The sequence below is a fragment of the Otolemur garnettii genome, unplaced genomic scaffold (assembly GCF_000181295.1).
Source record: "Otolemur garnettii isolate 467f Iridium unplaced genomic scaffold, OtoGar3 scaffold00113, whole genome shotgun sequence".
Classification (NCBI taxonomy): Eukaryota; Metazoa; Chordata; class Mammalia; order Primates; family Galagidae; genus Otolemur; species Otolemur garnettii.
Window position 1 is genome coordinate 2278942 of NW_003852508.1, and position 6116 is coordinate 2285057.

Here is a 6116-nt window from a genome sequence, read left to right on the forward strand (position 1 = left end):
GCCCAGGAGTTGAAGGTTGCTGTGAGCTGTGATGCCATGGCACTCTACCCAGGGGGATAGCTTGAGGCTCCATCTCAAAAAAAAGAAAAAAAAAAGAAATTTACTTTTCAGGGAAAAGTAAAATATGTTAGTTTTCTAACATTTCCTCATAGATCTTTATGATGAAGTGAAATCAATAGAGAACAGGTGTGAAGGAGGAGTCATTATCAAGATGAAAAAGCTCTCAGCCAGCAGTTCGTAAACTATTTAATAAAAGAAACGCCACAGTGTTAGCTTCAGCTATGTGCTTTTCAAGTTCGTTCATTTCTCTTTGATTTCAAATTTTCTAAAATATTCCTTTTCACTAAAAATTTTAAAATCACATATCTAGCTCTTATGGCCAGACAGCTAAATTGAAAAGGCTGACAATGTAGACAGAAGGAAAGTATTAAATATTTTGTAGATGTCGTGAGTCAAGCCCTCAGCATAAAGGAGATGTGGAGGATTCCTTTGCTGGAAAGTGAGTTTTGCATTATATCTTTTGGAGTAACTTTTAAAGTTGCTATATAGAGGCAAATTCTTAAGCCAAATCACAGTTAGAAAATTCTTTTGGGGGACCACACCCTAAATTCTAGGATACCAAAGGAAATATAACCCCAGATGTGTTTCTTGGGGTCAGATGGGTCACATCTGGCAGGACTGACAAATAGAGCCCGATGCGTGGAACACTAGCTCATCTAAATCCCAAAGAAAATGCAGCCTTCTCTCCACTGGTCATATGTGGTGTCCTCACTCAGAAAATGGATGGATGGATAGACGAATTGTGCAGGGAAGAATTAGCAACCTCAAAGAGGACCAGGTCTGTGTAAGATTTATTTAGTGTTGGCCTTTGTTCTGGTGTGAGATTAAAATAATTTTCAAGCCAGGTGCAAGTGGCTCATGCCTGTAATCCCAGCACTTTTGGAGACCGAGGTGGGTGGATTGCCTGAGCTTACATGTTCGAGACCAGCTAGAGCGAGACCCTGCCTCTAAAAATAGCCGGGCATTATGGCAGGTGCCTGTAATCCCAGCTACTCAGCAGGCTGTGGCAAGAGAGCCACTTGAGCCCCTAAGTTTGAGGTTGCTGTGAGCTATGATGCCATAGCACTTTACTGAGGGTGACAAAATGAGACTCTGTCTCAAAACAAAAAATACAGATAAAATAATTTTCAGATTTAACTGAGATGCTGGAGTCGATGCGAAAGTCTTAGTCCACTCATACCCTAGTTTTACAGCCTAACTAAACCTCCTTCTTCAGCAATCCCCAACTCTCTGCTGCCTCATCATCTAGTGTTCGTTCTCTGTTTTAAATATTTAGTCAGCCACCAGTTTCTTACTTCAGCAGGTGCAGGAAAGCAAGAATTCCTCTTTTTCTCTACTTTAGAGACGGAGCCAAAAGCAAAGTCAGTCTCCCAGTTCCTCCAGTTTTCTGTTTTGCCAGGACTATACTCTATCTGCCTCAGGGCTTGGGTTTAAATCTTATTATTATTATTTTTTAAAATTTTCCTTTAGCTCCACCTTCCCTTTGACTATAAGCCCTTTGTTTTGTTTGGTGGACAAAAAGCTCCTTAAGCTAAGCCTGGATCATTTTCAAATACTTGTACTGGCAATTACCTGTGCTAAAGAAAAGAAAGAGAACATGAGTAAATGAAACATCAAGAATGTTCTAGAACCCTCAGAAGAGGTAGCACACCTAACACCAATTCCTCTGGACTCTTCTAATGCCTCCTGTTCCTAGAGCTCTGAGCTGTTTTGAAAGTTGAGATGAAGTGTTGGTGTTGCTCTTCCAACCATTCTGGGGCCAGTGGGGATTCACACCACCCTATATCACCAGAGAGCAAAAAATCCATCAAAAGAGATGACCCAGTTCCTGCTAGAGAATCCTTCAAATTTATTTTAACATCCCTCAAGATTTTTTTTTTTTTTTTGGAAACAGAGTCTCACTATGTTGCCCTTGGTAGAGTGCTGTGGTGTCACAACTCACAACAACCTCCAACTCATAGGCTTAAGTGATTCTCTTGTCTCAGCTTCCCAAGTAGCTGAGACTACAGGCACCTGTCACAATGCCCAGCTATTTTTTTGTTGCAGTTATCATTGTTGTTTAGCTGGCCTGGGCCAGGTTTGAACCCGCCAGCCTCAGTGTATGTGGCCGATGCTGTAACAACCGTGCTACGGGCACTGAGCCTGCCCCAAGACTTTTATGTATCTCAGGTTCTAAGACTGGTTGTGCAACATAGTAATCACTACCAAAATGGGGTCACTTTCATATAAATTTAAATTAAAGTTTATTTCCAGAATTACACTATACGCATTCCACGTACTCAGTTGCCACAAGAAGCTAAAAGTCAGACACTGCAAATATAGAGCATTTCCATCCTGGAGAAAATTCTAATGGGCAGTGCTCTCCTAGAGCATGGGTATGGTAGAATTTAGTAGGTGAGGTCCTGGGCTCTGTAGTCCAAGATGAGTCTGTGTCACAATTTAGCAGCCTTATGACTCAGGGTAACTTATTTACCTTTACTCAGCCACAGTTGGCTCAATGGAGATACTAATATCTAATATAGGGAGCTATTATGTGAACAACTGGCATTCGGTATGTATTTATTATATTTGCTGTGGTTGGTATAATAACAAAAGTAATTATAATATTTCCTTTCTTCCTTTCTGAGATGGAAAAACTCCCTGAGGTCTTCTTGTATAATAAAGAATTTGGCTGGCCTTCCTCCCAAGTTGCTGGGAACTTAATCCTGGGAATTTCTTGAGTGATGGGTGTGTCTTTGTTGTTCCTCATGGGCCCTGATAGTTTATGCTAATGAGATGACTCAGGATGGGGATTGGCTACGCCAAAAAGACCAAACATATGATAAGAATGTTGGGGCACTGAGCCCACATGGAAGCAGCCCACCCTCTGGGAAGGTAAGGGGGACTGAAGATTGATTTTAATCATGTGGTTAATGATTGACTCAATTATGCCTAAGTAATAAAACCTTAATAAAACTCTGGACACAGAAGCTCAGTGGAGCTTCCCTGGGTAACAATATTCTCTGTGCACTGCCATGTATCTATGTGACAGTGTTACCAGATGAAGAGGGTCCAGCTGCCTGTCACTGTCAGCCAAATGCAGAGATGAGAATTAGGACCAGTGAGCTTTATTGTCAGAAGGCCCGTAGTTCTGGAGAATAGTGAGAGTACTCTCTCAAAGACTGTCTGTTCTTCCATTTCCAAAACCACAGTTTTATACATAAAAGTTCAAAGCAAGAACCATCCTATCCCTCATCTTAAACAGTAATTAACCCTTATCTTGGTAATTGCCATAACCCATGACCCACAGTAAGCAATCATCAGCATAACCCACTTGCCATGTAACCATATTCTACTTCAAACGTTAACTTCCTAAACCAATTGCCCTAAACTACTCAAATATACATTTTTATGTTAAAGCTGAATTTATAAAACAAGAATGGGAGACATGAAGTGAAGACCCAGGACCTAAACCAACCAGATAGCTGTGTCATGTTGGCCCTAGCCTGACTGGCTCCATCTTATTCTCAACACGTGCACTCTCACCAGAAGGGTGATGCATCTGTATTCCACTGGGTGAGGACATCAAAGATCACATTTGGGACTCCCCCTCCCCATCTAGTCTTATGCATTTCTTTTTTTTTTTTTCCCTAGGCCTGATTTGTATTCTTTTTTGCTCCAGTAAAGTTTTAATCATGAACATAATGCTTTCCTGAGTTCTGTGAATCCTTCTAGCAAATGATCAAACTGAGGGGCTAGTGAGAACTCCAAATTTGTAACCAGTTGGTCAGAAGTGCAGGGGATTTGGGAACCCCCCAAGTTTGCTGCTGGCATGTGAAGTGAGGAGAGTCCTATGGAGGGCTGTGCCCTTAACTTGTGAAGCTTGGCCTAACTCCACGTAGGCAGGTAGTGTCAGAATCACATTGCTGGTCTACATTTCATTCCCATGCCCTTTCTCCTAAGCCTAGCTCTGCTTGGCCTGGCAGCTAAAGGTCGAAAGAGGTCAAAAGCCTTCTCTTCTTGTTGTCACCCTTTGGTGACAAAGCCACTGTTGGGTGCATACTCATTTACCCTAGGGACCCACCTTATTTCCCCAGATTTATCTTGGAAATTAGGAAACTGTGGGAGGAGGCGAAAGTGGTAGTGATTCTGCATCAGTTTCTTGGTGTATCTAAACATACTCCCTTCCTAGTCTGGTGAGACCTAGAAATGAGAGGCAATTAGGGCTTCTGACCAAGGCAACTCCCTATGCAACCGCTCCTGATATTTTCAAGCCCCTGTGCTTCTGAATGTGGTGAGGGTGAGGGTAGGAGAAGGGGAGGCTATGTTCCTGTTCCGTACAGGGCAGGATCCTTAACTAAGTAGTGTTAAGTGTAGCCTAACGCTGCCATCTTGCATATTTTAAGTTCACCCAAATGTGTCTACATACACAGTGAACTGTCCCATAACAGGATGTATAAACAGACTGTCACCTACTCTTATAACAAGAGTCTCAGCCAGTTACAGGAAGCCAACTGTCCCAACCAAGTTCAAACCCTGCAAACACCCTGCAGTAATCAATCCAGTTTCGTGCCTCACTTCTGTTTTCTATAGTTCCTTTCATTTTTCTGTCCACGAATGTCATCTGACCGTGTGGCAACTCTGTCACTTCTGGTTTTGGAGGCCCTCCAATTTGCTTGACTAAACTCTGTTAAATTAAATTTGTCTATTTTTTTTCTTTCAGCAGCTGGTTTTCATGTCCCCCTGGAAGCTCAGGTCCACCCTACATCCAGAGCCTTAAAGATGACTTAGATTCTGACTCAATTCCAGAATTCTCCCCACCTCCTGGAGTCTGTGAATGCTCTAGGAGTAGACTAAAATCTTGGGGTTCCTCCCTAGACTAGAACGCTCTGCTCACCTGCCTCTCTCAACTCCCACACCCACCCCATGGGTTGTGCACCTGGAGAATGAGAACAGTGGATGATGTTTCTCGTCATCCTGGCTCTTATTCCTGTGGGATATCATGCTGGCCTCCAGTGTAGCCCCCAGGGACAGTTCTAAGAAAACGTGAAAGGAGAGAGCAAGAGGAACAGAGAGAAAAGACAGAGAAGGCTAGAGATCAAGTGTAATTCAGGTAATCCAACTGGAAATTTTACATTTCAAAATTAGTACTGTTTCAGAGAGATTTTTTTTTCCCTACAAATGCAACTAAGGGACGTTATGAACCCCGTTCTCTTGTAGATGAAAGAACTAAAATCCTGCTGGGTGAGGCCACTTTCCCAAGACAACCAAGCTGAGTGGACTCAGCAGCAGGGGAGAAGCCTGTCCCTGACTCACTCTGCAGCCGCTCACAGCCTCGTGCTTGTTCAGACTCAGGCATCTGAGGCATCCCTGTGGATTCCACTTTCACAGCAGCCCCAGAGTCCATTTCCTCCTTTCCTTCCCCACTGCCATCGCCTGTGCCAGGGCCTCATGACCTTTCACCAGAACTGCGGGTGACGGCCTCCGATCGGAACTTCAGCCAGGTCACCTTCATGCTTATCTGTCCCAATTACCACTGGGAGGTCCATCTAAGCAAACACTGCTCTCATGGAAACATCCCTGAAAAAACTTTTAATAACTTCCTGTTGCCTAATTTATTAAGTGCTGAAAACTCTGTAGCCCGGTATTCATGGCTTGCCAACACATCAGCAGCGTGCCTGCCCTCTGGCTCGGGCCACCCCTTCTCGAGGTCTGTGTCTCCGTGTCTCTGCTTCTGCACCTTCCCTTGGGAAGCCCACAATCGTACAATGCGCTGAGTTCCTGGGTGCACGGGTTTCATTGCTCCCTGCGCTCCTGAAGTCCTCCTGAGTCCTCCTGCTCTGAAATCCTGCAGCTCTGGTTCACATGGTGTTCTGTGACTCTGTATATTCACGTCTTATCTAAGGAGCAAGGAGGTTTTCCTGAGCTCCTTAAGGACAACAACGTGCGTCTTGTTTATATTCCAGTTACCAGAGATACAGGATAAATTCTCGGAATAAATTCTCAATGAATGATTTCTTTTTTTCTCTTTTTTTTGAAATGGAGTCTCAAGCTGTTGCCCTGGGTAGAGCGCTGTG